The sequence below is a fragment of the Diabrotica undecimpunctata genome, chromosome 1 (genome assembly GCF_040954645.1).
Source record: "Diabrotica undecimpunctata isolate CICGRU chromosome 1, icDiaUnde3, whole genome shotgun sequence".
In the NCBI taxonomy this organism is placed as follows: domain Eukaryota; kingdom Metazoa; phylum Arthropoda; class Insecta; order Coleoptera; family Chrysomelidae; genus Diabrotica; species Diabrotica undecimpunctata.
The window spans coordinates 131,800,688-131,814,630 of record NC_092803.1 but is presented as its reverse complement, the minus strand read 5'-3'; positions in this window follow the sequence as shown (position 1 = coordinate 131,814,630).

Below are 13,943 nucleotides of genomic sequence, written 5' to 3'. Positions count from 1 at the left end.
TGAGACAAGTCATCGAGAAAAACAAAGAGAAAACCATTAAAACACACATGACCTTCATAGATTTGGAAAAAGTTTATGACAGTATACCCAGAAAATAACTATGAAAAGCAATGAGAAGCATGCACGTCGGAGAAAAATATAGATGTTTTTCATCTCATCGGAGGGCAAAAATTCTGACGATCTTGCAACAGGTAACGGATACATGATTCTAACGCTGCTTAAAAATCTATATCAAGCAGCGGATTTTACTTTCTCTAGAACCCGCAGAAACTCAGCGTAACACATAGAGAAAATCAGAAAATCAGATTAGACGGACCTGCCAAACTCTAAACTTTAAAACATGAAAAACCATGAAGATATTAAGGACAAGGGTTGCTCCAGTAAAAATAAATATGAAAAAATGAGGAAAAATAGACCAAGACGATGTAAACTGATTGTAGGGGAACACAAAATATGGACCATCCTGTCACATGCAGAAACTGTCCCCTACGGTGTATCTTCAAAGCTTTGTAGCTCGCGAATGAAAAGAGACCCGACGTAACACAGTATTGGGTCGAAATTCTATAAATAAGATGTCCGGCACGAGAAAGTGTAACAAAGGGCTGTAATGCTACTGATGATAACGATAACCTAAAATATATCTGTAACTATTTGAAGCCACGCGTTAACTAAAAATTCTAGACTTTTTAATATTTTATTTTAATTTGTCGTTACCTGGCATCAGTTGATGATATACCATAATGTTATATAGTAACATTATTTTAAGCTAGCAAACGGTTATGCGTATCTTTTGTAAGGTAAAATCATTATAATCATTAAAACGTACTTGGCTCAAACGTAGTGTTTTGGTGTAAAACAAACTGATATGTTTGATATGAACAATGAAAATGTTCATTTTTATTCAAACGCCTGAGAAGACAAAAACTGCAACAATGAAAACTATTATTTATTTTAACCTTTAATTGAGAAAAATAAAATATTTAGGTAAACATTTTTTGTGGCATGAGATACTAACAAAATGTGTTAATTTTACTTTTCCAGTTACGTACTTCATAATAGATACAGAAGATTTTAATGTAAAAATAGAAATAAAAAAAAAGGTGAAGTTACAATACATCGGTTGCTTTGGGATGGACAACAGGAACAAAAGGAGTGAGATATAGTACAATTATTAAAACAACGAAAATTTATTTTGCTTTAACACTTTCTTTAAAATATGTACAAAACGTGAATAGACATGGATCAGCCAAGACAAGAACACTAAAATCGAAATAGACTACATACTCTCCAATAACAAAAAAAACCAAAAGAGCTAAATACAAGATCAACAGGGACACTATAAAGTAAATGTATATAGACGGACTAGTTAACAAAATAAAAGTTATCGTAATAACATAGATAAAGAAAATGTTATCAACACGCAAACAGCCAAAACATCTAAACTCCAAACTAATACAATTAAACTATTAACCGAGAGAGACGAGACATTGAACAGATTTAAAAGTTATCTTTAAAAATCTTAGCATTGACCTTAGAGTTCGAATGACATCTTGCTACATCTTTCCTGTCCTGCTGTATGGAGTGGAAGCGTGGACTCTAACTAAGGCTATCCTTAGACGCTTGACAGCCTTTGAGATGTGAGTATACAGACGACTACTGACAATAAGCTGGGTAGACAGAGTTAGAAATGAGGAGGTCCTTAGACGGCTGAACCAAACAACACAACTGGTCAATATAATAACGAAACGCAAGCTGGAATACTTCGGTCACATTATGAGACACCCTGAAAAATATGATATTTTACATATGATTATTCAGGGAAAGATCCAAGGTAATCGTGGTCCTGGTAAAAGAAGAACATCGTGGCTGAAAAATTTAAGGCAATGGTATGGAAAATCAACTACATCGTTATTTAGAGCTGCTGTCAATAAAGTCACGATAGCGAATATGGTAGCCAACATGATGTCCAACGATGGATAACGGTCATGGAACTAGAAGAAGAAGAAAAGTTTAAACAAGAATTTGAAAAAATAACAGCGTAGATTTTTAATTTATTTTTGTAAACAACATGTCTGTTTATACGCTAGCAGAAAAGTTTAAATAATTAAATGGTTTTATGGTAGTAATTCTGGACAACAGTGTGTCAATTTATTTTCTGTATTTTTTGAGGGGAGACTAATCCTTTGCGTACAGTAAGTTCATAACATGGTTAAACATTTTAAGAGTTGTTATTGCCTTAAAAATTGAAGAAAATGTCACGCTCAAGAAGTGTCACCAGAAAAAGTTGAGGAAAGAGAATACCGGAATACACAAATTTGTGCAACAATCGAGGAAGATTCCACACGTTCAAGTAGCAGCGTTGCTAGAGAGTTAGATGTTAGCAATGTTACTGGAACGAAACTATGAAAAAGCACCGTTACAAGAATTTTAAATATTTGAAAACGCAGCAGCTTTATCCAGATGACTACTTTAGAAGAATGGCGTTTTGTGAAACTCTAATAACGAAGGCTAATGATGAACCCAATTTTATTATAGGGGGACACAATCCTTCCATTACGAGGTATTGAGAGCGACAAAAACCAGCACAGAAGTGTCTTTAACGAACTCAACGTCCTCAAAAAGTTAATGTCTTGACTGTCATTTTAGAAGACCACATAATAGATCCATTTTTAATTGAGGGCAACTTGAGTAGTAGAGTATACCTCGATCTGTTATAGAATCATGTTTTTCGCGCTATTCTCAATCTTCCTGATGTAAATCTGGAGAAGTGACCCATTTACTTCTTGTTTGGAGACATTTAAAAAGCATCATCTACGATCATCCTGAGGCTAGAGCCCCAAATTTGGATGAATTCTTCCTTCTTCTTTGGGTGCCGTGTCCGTATTCAGTCGTTGGCCGTCATTATGTTTACAATTTCCTGAAACCTTTCTCTGTCGGCTGCTGCGCGAAATAATTCTTCTACTGTGGAACCACACCATTGTCTAATATATTGGATGAATTAAAAAACTGAATAAGAGAACTCTCCAATTCTGTTACAGCAGAAACTCTTACATCTGTCCGCAAAAGTTTTAATGACATATTGGGATACTGTTTAGCCGTAGAAGGTCAAATATTTGAATCATTTTTGTAGGGCATAAAGAATTATTTTTTATTTTATTAGGAATTATTTTTTATTTTGAATAAGAGTGAAACCTATACAAATGAACCGCCTTATAAAGGTCAGTTGGAAAAAGTAGGTCTTAAGATGAACTTGGAAAAAACAAAAATAATGACAAATACACCAAACATTAGAAAAATAACGTTGAACGACATAAATTTAGAAACAGTAAGCGAGTACATCTACCTGGGGCAGATAATGAAAGTTAACAAAGAAAATCAAACTGCCGAAATTACCAGAAGAATAAGGTTAGCGTGAGCAGGATATGGAAAACTGAGGTGGATCCTAAAAAGCGCTAAAATAGAACAATATTTGAAAACCAGAATTTACGATCAGTGTATCCTCCCTATACTCACGTATGGCTCACAGTCGTGGACACTCACAAAGTATAATATGGATAAAATAGTAAACGCACAAAGAGCGATGGAAAGATCAATGCTCGGGGTGAGACTTCCCACCTGACAGACAAAAAAACAAACAAATTGATTAGAAGCAAAACCAAAGTAAAAGACGCAGGAGAACATGCTGCCAAATTAAAATGGAGCTTCGCAGGACACAATGCCCGACTGAAGGATAAAAGATGGACCACGAAATACAACAAATGAGACCATGGTTAGGAAAGAGAAGCAGAGGAAGACCACAAACGAGATGGGCTGATGACATTAAGAAGATCGGAGAACACAACTGGAAGCAAGTGGCGCAAAATAGAAAACACTGGATTGATTTGGGGGAGGCCTATGTCCAAAGTTGGATTAATTAAGGCTGAAGAAGAAGAAGTATTTTATCGAGTTTATATTTTAAGAAATGAACCGGGTATACGTAAGGAAAACAAAAATCGACGGACTGAGATGCACGTCCCATGCGTTGTTATGTGTTACTAAATGGTGTTCTCGTTTTCTGTCTAGGAGTCTAGGTGTCGGAGGAGATCGGAGAATTTTCCTCGTACAAGGCAATGTTGCCGATTTTAGTGCTTTATGTAATTTGCAATATCTAATCCAAAACTTCAAAAATTCAAAATAAATTCTTAATACAAAGCCTATTATAGTCCAGCCGTCAGAGATTTGACCGCTAAAAATCATACAAACAAGCTGAATTTTGCTAAGAGTGTCAATTTTGGGAACCAAGAAATATGCAAAAAAGTTTACTACTTTTACGGCTTCCCCTAAAACCCCCCCTCAAAAAGGGGCTAATCGATTTACCGAGAAATGTTTCAAATAAAAAATGTAGCTGCGAAAATTATGAACAAAAATATTTATTACTTCTTTTTGTGTAGAATGAACCTTTCTCTCAGAAACAACGCTAGAAGCGACCAGCGATGTTGAATGTCGTTACGAGCACGAAATCAATTTTAAATAAAATTTGTATCAACTCGACGGTAAAAATTCGATATTTTAAGATCAGAGTGTTCTATCGACAAAAATAAAAATGCGTTTTAAAGGTAAAGAGTGCAGCTTAGCTTTCGTACAAAATGTTAACATTTTTCCACAAATGAAATTAGTTTCTATAATATATTCAACAAATAAACATTGCGCGATTTTTTCCATCGTTATAGCTTAAGCTTTAAAACCTATAACATGAATTTTCGAGTTTTGATAACAAATTTGAGGCATTTGAATTATGCCTAAAAAACTCAGGGTACGCACGAAGGGGGTATTAGGTGGAATGTATAGCTGAACTTACGTAGTTTTGAAAAACGTACTTGTGTAATCGAAAAGAGGCAGTATTAGACGTTTTAAATTGTTTGTAATATGAAAGTTTAAATTCAGCTTTTTTTGAGCATATTTCAAATGCCTCACATTTGTTGCCCAAACCTTTAAATCAAAATTTTATGCTATAAGTTTCGAAGATTAGGCTCTTAAAATAGAAATTGCATAAGTGATCTGTAAATGAAAGTCATAAATTATGTTAATCTCATGAGAATCGTAAGAAATGGCAAAAATCGAGCAACATATAGGTATTTATTTAACACTTTTAAAAACTTATTTGTGGCAAAACACAAAAATTGCATTATAAAGTAACATTCTTCACTTTTAAAACGCATTTTGATTTTTGTCGATAGGATACTCTGATCAGAATATTCTTGTCTTGAAAAATTAATTTCTCCAATATCCTTTTGGATTATCTTAAGATCAGTTTAGCATAGAATCAGATATTTTGGCTTGTAACATTATCTACCATGTCTTATTTTGTCATTGACCAGAAGGAAAAGGGTATATTGCAGTAATATCAAGAAAATGTTCGTGAGAATAAAAATGTTTTTTTTAAGTTTTTACTCGAGGAGGTATGGTATGAGGTGTAACTTCACGTGTAAGCGAGTCTCTGTTAGTATTCCTTGAAACAAACATAAATCTTGAATGTTCTGGAAACAGTGGCTATAAATATATTTAACAAAAAAAAAGATTTAGCTTTCTAACAGAATAATGCCAGACCACATATAGCGGTAATCACAGATTCTTTATAAATCTCAGGTTAACGTTCTTCTCTAGCCCATAAGGTCTTGTGATCTTTCATCCATTGAACTTGTGTGGTACATGAATAGTTAGCAAATTGGGTTAATTTCGTGGCTTAATAATATATTTGCTCATCTAAGGCATAAAGTTCAAATTTCTTGAGAACCAACTCCTCAACAAAACAGGGGAATCGAGGAATGAATTAACCTACGAGAGACTCTGATTCAATATTAAAAATTCAGGTTAAAGGGTGAAGAAATTGTTTTGAAACGTTGATGTGCTTTATCTTCTTTTCCTTAATCTTACCTTTTTGGTGTAAAATTTTCGTAATATGAAATTTAGCTTTTTAATGTGATTGCGTCTATTCGAATAAAAATATTCCTTGGATTGACTATTATCTATGGCTATGAAAGTATTTATAAAAAAAAATAAATACTTTCTGAAGTAACCCTATGTATAGTGGTTACATTCAAAGAGTACTGCTATCAGTGGCATGGGCTTTGATTTTAATTCATTTTTGCTAAACTATACTGTATGCTCTCTTGTTTGCTAAGAAAATATAAAAAAATAGTGTTAAGACCTCGACAGTTCCGTAAGATTTATTTCATATAGAAAAAGTTTCTTGACAAAAAAAAGTATTAAAAAAATCGGTTGCCTGTAAAGTCGGTTTTACGGGCGAAGATTTTACGTGACAACGTCTTTTTCTCGGTAGAATATTTATTGATATGAATATTATTAAATTGCACAATAGGAACAAGGAATTGAATGAAAATAAGAATTGCACAAATTTTAACTATAGAAATATATTTTGTTTACTAAAACATTGTACATGTAAACTTAAACTTAACTAATTTCTATTTGAGTGATTTTGTTGAGGACAGAGACACAAGCACGCACCGATTCAACGCGCCTAATTCTCTAGTGCTGCGCGCGCAGCGGACCGATCATGTTTGAGTGGGAGAGAGACGCAAGGCATTCGCCGGTCCGGCGGGCCTCTCTCTCGTTCGGTGACTCATCGTAACAGACGTGAGCGGGTGTTACACTTTTTCATGAGTGACTCCGAGCCACAACCTAATTTAAGACGTTGTCACGTCAAAGTCTAGAATGTTCGAGACCTCATCGAAAAATCCCGAAATGTCTCGTAAGGTCTGTAACGTCAGAAAATGTATATGAACACAGGAAGTTGACATTTAGAATAACAGTACTATTTGAGTTTTTGACTAGCTCTCTCATTCGGTTAAACTTGTTATATATAAAGTTGTATTGTAATATTTTTTGTGTCAAATAAAAGTTATAAATATATTATAAAGAAGTGTAACATTTTACGGCTATGCTGACAAATGTGGCAGTCCTTGAGAGAGCAAATGCTGCTCGCGAGCTGCTTGATAACATCAAATGTAGAAAGATGGCCTATTTTGGACACGTAGTAAGGGGAGACCGATATAATATTCTTCAACTTATTATGATGGGTAAAATCGAAGGACGTAGAGGAATTGGTAGAAAGCAGGCCTCTTGGTTGAAGAATATCAGGGAGTGGACAGGAATGAGGAAAGCTGAGCAACTCTTTAGAATAGCTCAAGACAGAGACAGTTTCGCCATGTTAATCGCCAACGTCAAGGGGACTTGATAGGGCACGTTAAGAAGAAGTAACATTTTAAAAAAGTGTAACAATATGTATATATTTATTTATTTAATTGTTCTTGTTACTACATTTTACTTGTCCTTCTCCTTATGAAAAAATGCCGTTAGGGAGTTGAAAGGGTGTAAAGCGAGTTAGTATCGAATTTGTGTAAATATTTAGTTGATTATGTTGTTGTACGTCGACGTCGATATGGCGTACATGAGCCAGGAGATCTCGTTACAGAGACGACCAACATCATTCACATCGAACCCGGGCCCTCCAGCTTGTTAATCCAGTAACATTGCCACTGCGCTACGGCCGCCACCTTGCTAGCTACTTCATATTCTGTAGTGAGTTCTTGGGTGGGAATTTGTTTAAGGGTAGTCACGGGTTGTGTTTATTTTGGATTGGTTGGTGGAACAATTCCTAGGAACATCTAGGAGAATAGGCAGGGTGATTTTCTTGGCAGTTTGTGCATGTGGGAGCATTTGCTGCCCTCCAGCTTGTTAAGCCAGTTACAACCACTGCGCTATGGCCGCCGTTTCACTAGCGACTTTATGTCTCTGTGAGTTCGTGGGTGGGAAGGTTCGTGGGTGGGTTGTTTATAGTTGGTCATGGATTATGTTTGTTTTGGATTGGTTGATGAAGCTTTTCTTAAGGGATATCTAGGTGAAAAGACAGTGTGATTTCCTAAGCAGTTTGGGCATGTTGGAGCATTTGGTGTGGGGCAAGATAGCGGTTTGTATTGTTGTTCCCAGTTGAGGAGCAACTGGGCAAAACGTATTAAATCCAAATATATGAGTATGATTTTAGTTATCCGCAAAAAACTAATTGAATTAAACCTAGTGAAAAGTAAATATTTTATTGACTATAGAAATTTATTATATAAATATTATAGAAATTATATTATAGAAATATATAGAAAGTTGGAGTTTTTTGCTCAAATTCGGAGTTTCCAATTTGTAAAGCTTTCATTTTGTTGGATTTATCTCAATTTGTTCAAACATTGTGTAGATTTGTAGCATTTTGTCCCATGTGAATGGATTTATTTTGTTTTACTTAACCGTTGGTTGGATTTATGTCATTTTGCTAAATAAATAAAAACTCATATGTTAAATATAGAGTACCAATATATAAAAACACTATTATTTATTCATAAAACAAAGCTTCTCAAATATGTAGACCTGTATCATCTTCTAGACAATCCCATTCCTTTTTCATTTCGTCACCTTTATTATCAGTATCATCTTGGTTTTCTAGAATGTCCTTATACCATGTAAGGTCTTCTAATTCTTCCCATGTATTTTCAAATTCTTGTATCAATAATGGTTTATCGATTATTTTTTTCTTTTTGTTTAGTGGTCTTCTTAACCTCGCGGTTTCTAGTGTTATACGTGAGTCTTTTTTATCTTTCTTAAGCGAGCTTTTAGGAACTTCAAAGTTAATTTCAAACCTAAAGTGTTTAAAGAAAGTAATGATTATTGTTGAAGGATGATTTTTCTTCAATATAATTCTTTTAACATCTATTCCATTCCATTGATATTCCATTTCTTCTTAAATATGATTGCAATTGTGTAACATTATGCAGTATCGAACCAGATGAAAGGATTTTTAAAAGAACGGTAAATTTCTTCGTATTTTCCTTTTGTTCTTAAAGAAGCACTTTTCTTAAGGCTATTTCAACGCACATAAATACTCTTTTAGCTAGTAAGGACCTATGACCTTTAACAGGGAATGTAAAGTAAGTCTGAGTTTCAGTAAAGTTTTCAGGCGAGTTTTTCTTCAACCAATAGTAGAGGACATGCATAATATGCTCGTTTTTATTTTGTCTTCTACATCCGTCACAGTATAAGCAAAATTTAAGGTTATTTTCAAGATTTAATGAATCCAGATGACAAAATAAAGCAGATGATACTTCCATCAATCCTCGTATAGCCATATCTTCTGTCCATTTGTAGAATATGGGACTTTTAGCCTGCATATTGACACAGCATAAAACGTAAAAATATAACATAACACATAAAATGCCTTGCCTCTTTTATTATGAATTTTGAACTGTAACATTAAGTTGCTTGTTTCCTTGTTATCCTTTGCTATTTAAATGTTATGCTTTAATCGAGTACATAGAGAACATCAATCATATGCATAGGAAGAAAATCCGATATTAAATTTTGTTCTAAAAATATTGGTAATTATCGTCACATTGGAGATTTGGTTGTTATCTGTACATTGTAGGTTATACAATTTATGTAATTTTGATATATTTAGGTTGGCAGATAAATAGATTATCTTTGATTTTGATCTGCTATAGTGACTTTCGCAGCCTTTTAGATTTTCAATAAATTAAATAATATTTTTCTTTTTATTTACTGTTTTACGAGAAACCTTATCTCCCATCTTCGTTTTTTTAGTGCAACAGTATTGTGTTTATTTTTACAAACTGTATTTACTCTTCGCTCACTAATTTTTAGAGCTGTTCACAAGAATTTTAGACAAACTCTTGTGGGTCTGGTACCCTTTATAGATGTTACATGATACAGAGTATTAAAAAAGCGGCGACGGTTTGGCTGTATCATGTAAGATAGTTTTGTATCTTGTTCTGATTTATCGGCTTTAGCATAAAAATATTGCCATAAACATCTTATATCAGATATAAGTGTATATTCGTGTATAGATATTAGTGTATTCAAAGCTCTTAGCTGAATGATTACATGGTCTCTTAAACTTCTTTAATAACGGATCTTTATCTTCACATCTGCAAATAATTTAAATCATCATTTAAAATCGTTAGAAATAATAAACGTTAATGTGTTTTTATATTTTACTTTTTTAGCCGATCTTTTTAAACAGTTTAGCCATTCTCCTTCGACTTCCCTTGTTACCATCTTTTACAAGAATACTAGATATTACGTCTTTTTTTGGTAGATTAAATTACAGCGTCTGAGGCAGCTGCACAAATAACTCCCTCTAAAGTACCTTAGTAAGCAAAATACATTCTTGCGCATAACAAAATGGACAGAATTGTGATTGCCATCTTTTGATAAAACTGAAGAAAACTTTTTTACAAAAATAATTCTTTAAGGATTTATTGCAGTTTGGTTAAACATGATACATTTATTAGTTTGCTTGTTCTTAAAATGTAATTTAATGCATTTTTGTTTGATTTTGAATCATTCATATTGCAATATTATGTCCACTTTTTCGATATCTCGAGCAGTACTTTAGACGAACAGGAATCACATTGTTCGATCTAAAGATCTTGCAATTTAACCTTTCCGCTTGACCCTAATATTCCTTGAGAGTGCATTAGAGAACTTAGTTTGACTTGGTAAAGACGGCAGATGTGGGATTGACATTGGAAGGTAATAATTCGAAAGACTATGGCGTAAGGGAATTTGGTTTCGGATAGGCTATCCTTGATGTGTTTTTGGTAGAGGTTCTTATTAAGTGAAACTTGATCTAAAAAATCTAGAAGTGGGATTTGGATTCTTTGTGACACTTCGGGAACGGTCTATGGCTATAGAGATAGTTGTATCTCGTAAAGTTTAGCGAAGATTTGTCTAAAGTTGTAAAGGTCGATGGACTGGTACTTTCGAATATTGGCTGTGTTTTGGTAAGAAAAGATCTTTATTTAAGGGAAAGCATATCATTATTTTTAAAAATTATACCTTTTTAAAAAATTGCATTAAAATTGTGATAAGTTTAAAAAAATCTGAAAGATATTCATTAACAATATTCAAATATTTCCCCTTTGAAATATTCCATTGATAATGAAATCATATAAAATTTCAATTTATATACGCAGGATCTATATACCAATATTACTCGTTTTGTTTTTGGAAAGAATGAGAAAAAAAAACACGTCGGAAACGAGTATCTCCGTATTATTATTTGAAATAATCCCCGAGTAATCCGGCTTTTAGTATTAAGGAAATAAGAGTTTTAATGAAATAATCTATATAGAATACTGGATAGGGTTTCAATTATTTAAAATAAAACAACGCAGACAAAGAATATAATAACGGTAGATATTAATTTTATAGATCTTTGAAATCTTTTTTACATTTAGATATGTTTTACAACTTGTTTTGCCAAAACAATTTTTTCTTGTTTTTTTGTACAATATTATTTTATTATCATATTAGATATATTATGTAAAATACATAAATCATAAAAAAATGTGTTAAATTTTTATATTCTTCTTCTTCTTTTTTTTGTGTAGACCTGACTTTCTGTTTTATAATGTACCTAAAGTATGTTGTCGTTCCACCGTTTTTGTGGTCTTTCCACTGATCGTGTTCCTCTTGGGGGAGGGTGGGACCGTCTTTCGCCGTTTTTACTAGTATATCGATTATCATTTGGCTAATATGATCGTTTCTCTGTTTCATAGTGTCTAACATTCTTTTTGTCCTCTCTATCTCTCAGGTCGTGTTTCTGCCGTGTATGTCATTATTGGTCTGATGACTATTTTGTAAATTCTGCCTTTCATTTCTTTCCCGATGTTTTTATTTCTCCATATTGTTTCATGCAGGCAACCTGTGGATCTCGATGTTTGTTCTATTCACTTAATCTTCTACTTCTGTTTCGAGCTTTTCGTAGCTAGATAGTGTGACGCCTAGATATTTAAACTCCGTCACTTGTTCTATTATTTGACCCCACAGCTCTAATTTCCATCTTAGTAGACTTGCTGTTATAACCATTCATTTTGTCTATGTTGGGGAAATTAACATGTTAAATTTCCTGGCGGTTATATTAAATTGGTGCAAAATAAGAGTAAAACTCTTAGAAAAAATGATGATAAGACACTATGGGACACAGCTAGAAGTACAGATATACGACGTAGATGCATGGTGGAGAACATCAAGGACTGGGTAAGAAATAGAAGAGTAGAATGGAATGATGTAGACGGTTCCCCAGTAGAAAGACGATCAGCAGGAAAATGATTGAAACAACGGAACGACAACTTACTGAAGGCACGTTAAAAAACAGACAAAGTCATGTCTACAGAAAATGAAAAACAAAAGAAGAATTTTGAATATTACTTGTTTGCCTATTCGACCTTGTTGTTTTGGGCTTATTATTTTTTGAGCCGTATATTCAGAAGGTGTTTAGGTCTTCCTTCTCCATTCTTATCTTTACTGTTACAATCCTTTTTGAAACATATTGGCATTCTTAGATGTGATTTTGGTGTATTAGTAAACCTACACCTTCTTCGGCACTATTTTCTTTTGTTACTCCACTGTAGATTAGTATATATTCACCTATGTATGATTGTCCTTTTTCTTTCTTTTTTGTTTTATGTACAGCGCATATGTCTATTTGTTTCTCTATCAACTCTTGGCGTATTTCTTGGTCTCTTGTGATGAGTGATCTAATGTTCCATGTAATAATTCTCATTTTGGTTCTGGATATTTTTCTCGTGTCCTTATTTCTTTCAGTGGTCGTTTTCATATTATCAATATGGTTCTGAGGCTTCACCTTGTTTCTTTCAGATCTATTCGTTTTTACGACTGGACTTTTTTACGACGTAGGTTACCAACCTTGCCAATCATACTCATTATTAACATTTTTACAATATTACATCTATGGTATACATATATACATCCCATCTATGGTATAATAGGATGTACGGATGTATTTAATTTTTTTTCTTTGTTTATCTTTAAATGAGTAGGAGCTTTTATAAGCTCCTTCGCCAATACAGTCATATTAGAGTCATTCATCATGCATGAACGAAGAATAATTAAGGTAGATTGTAGATTTTACAGATGTAGTTTGACATCGTAGATTCTTTCACACTCAACCTGAAAGGTATTTTGTGTACGCCCTACATTTGTGCTGCTTTCGTTCAAAAGTCTAGATTCTTAAAAATTATTACTAAGTATTATCCGTTTCGCACCTAGGTTGTTACTCGATCAGATACTAAGAAATCTGTTTTAGGCTCTTGCCGCTTAGACAAACAATTACTTTGTCGTTGCAAATATTATATTTGGTTATTTTCTCTGCATTTCTGCATGTTGCTTTATTCACTTTGCTCATTTTACATATATGATATCTGAAAGAAACAGTGTTAAGTGAAAACACTTGTGGTTAGTCTACGTTCAGTTTGGACTAGAACAAGTTTTTTTCATTTATTAATTTTCAGATATCTTCCCCGTTGCTCCTTTTTGAGAGACCGCAGAAGGTTCTGGTCTGGTAAGAGCAGAACAAGTTCTTTAGGAATTAAGAATCTCACTACCAGCAATTCCTTTAGGCTCTGTACCAATAACAAAATTCCTGTTTTTTTTTATTTACAATTAAGGCGCATCAACCTATGTGGTTATTAGCGCCGCTCAGTATTACAATTTTTTTACATTTTTGGATACTTAATATATACTGATTTTGACATAGATTGACATACATAGATAAATCTGAACTAAGTACATTGGTTAATAGAAGCATTGACTATTACACATTTATTTGTACACGCGCTGATGTTTATATTTGGTTTTATATTTCTATTGATTTTAGAAAACTTAAAACTGACGAATAGACACAGTTTTCTCTAGACACTCGTGTAGCGTTGTCGGTAGTTTACACTTTTTCCTCTCATTTAAATATGCAGGGCATTCGATTGAGCAATGTTGGACACTTACACTGTTGAAACTGTTTTCTAAGCTGTTACAAACTCACAAGTTGTAGATTCCAGAATGTTTAGTATAGTTTGGCTGCCAGA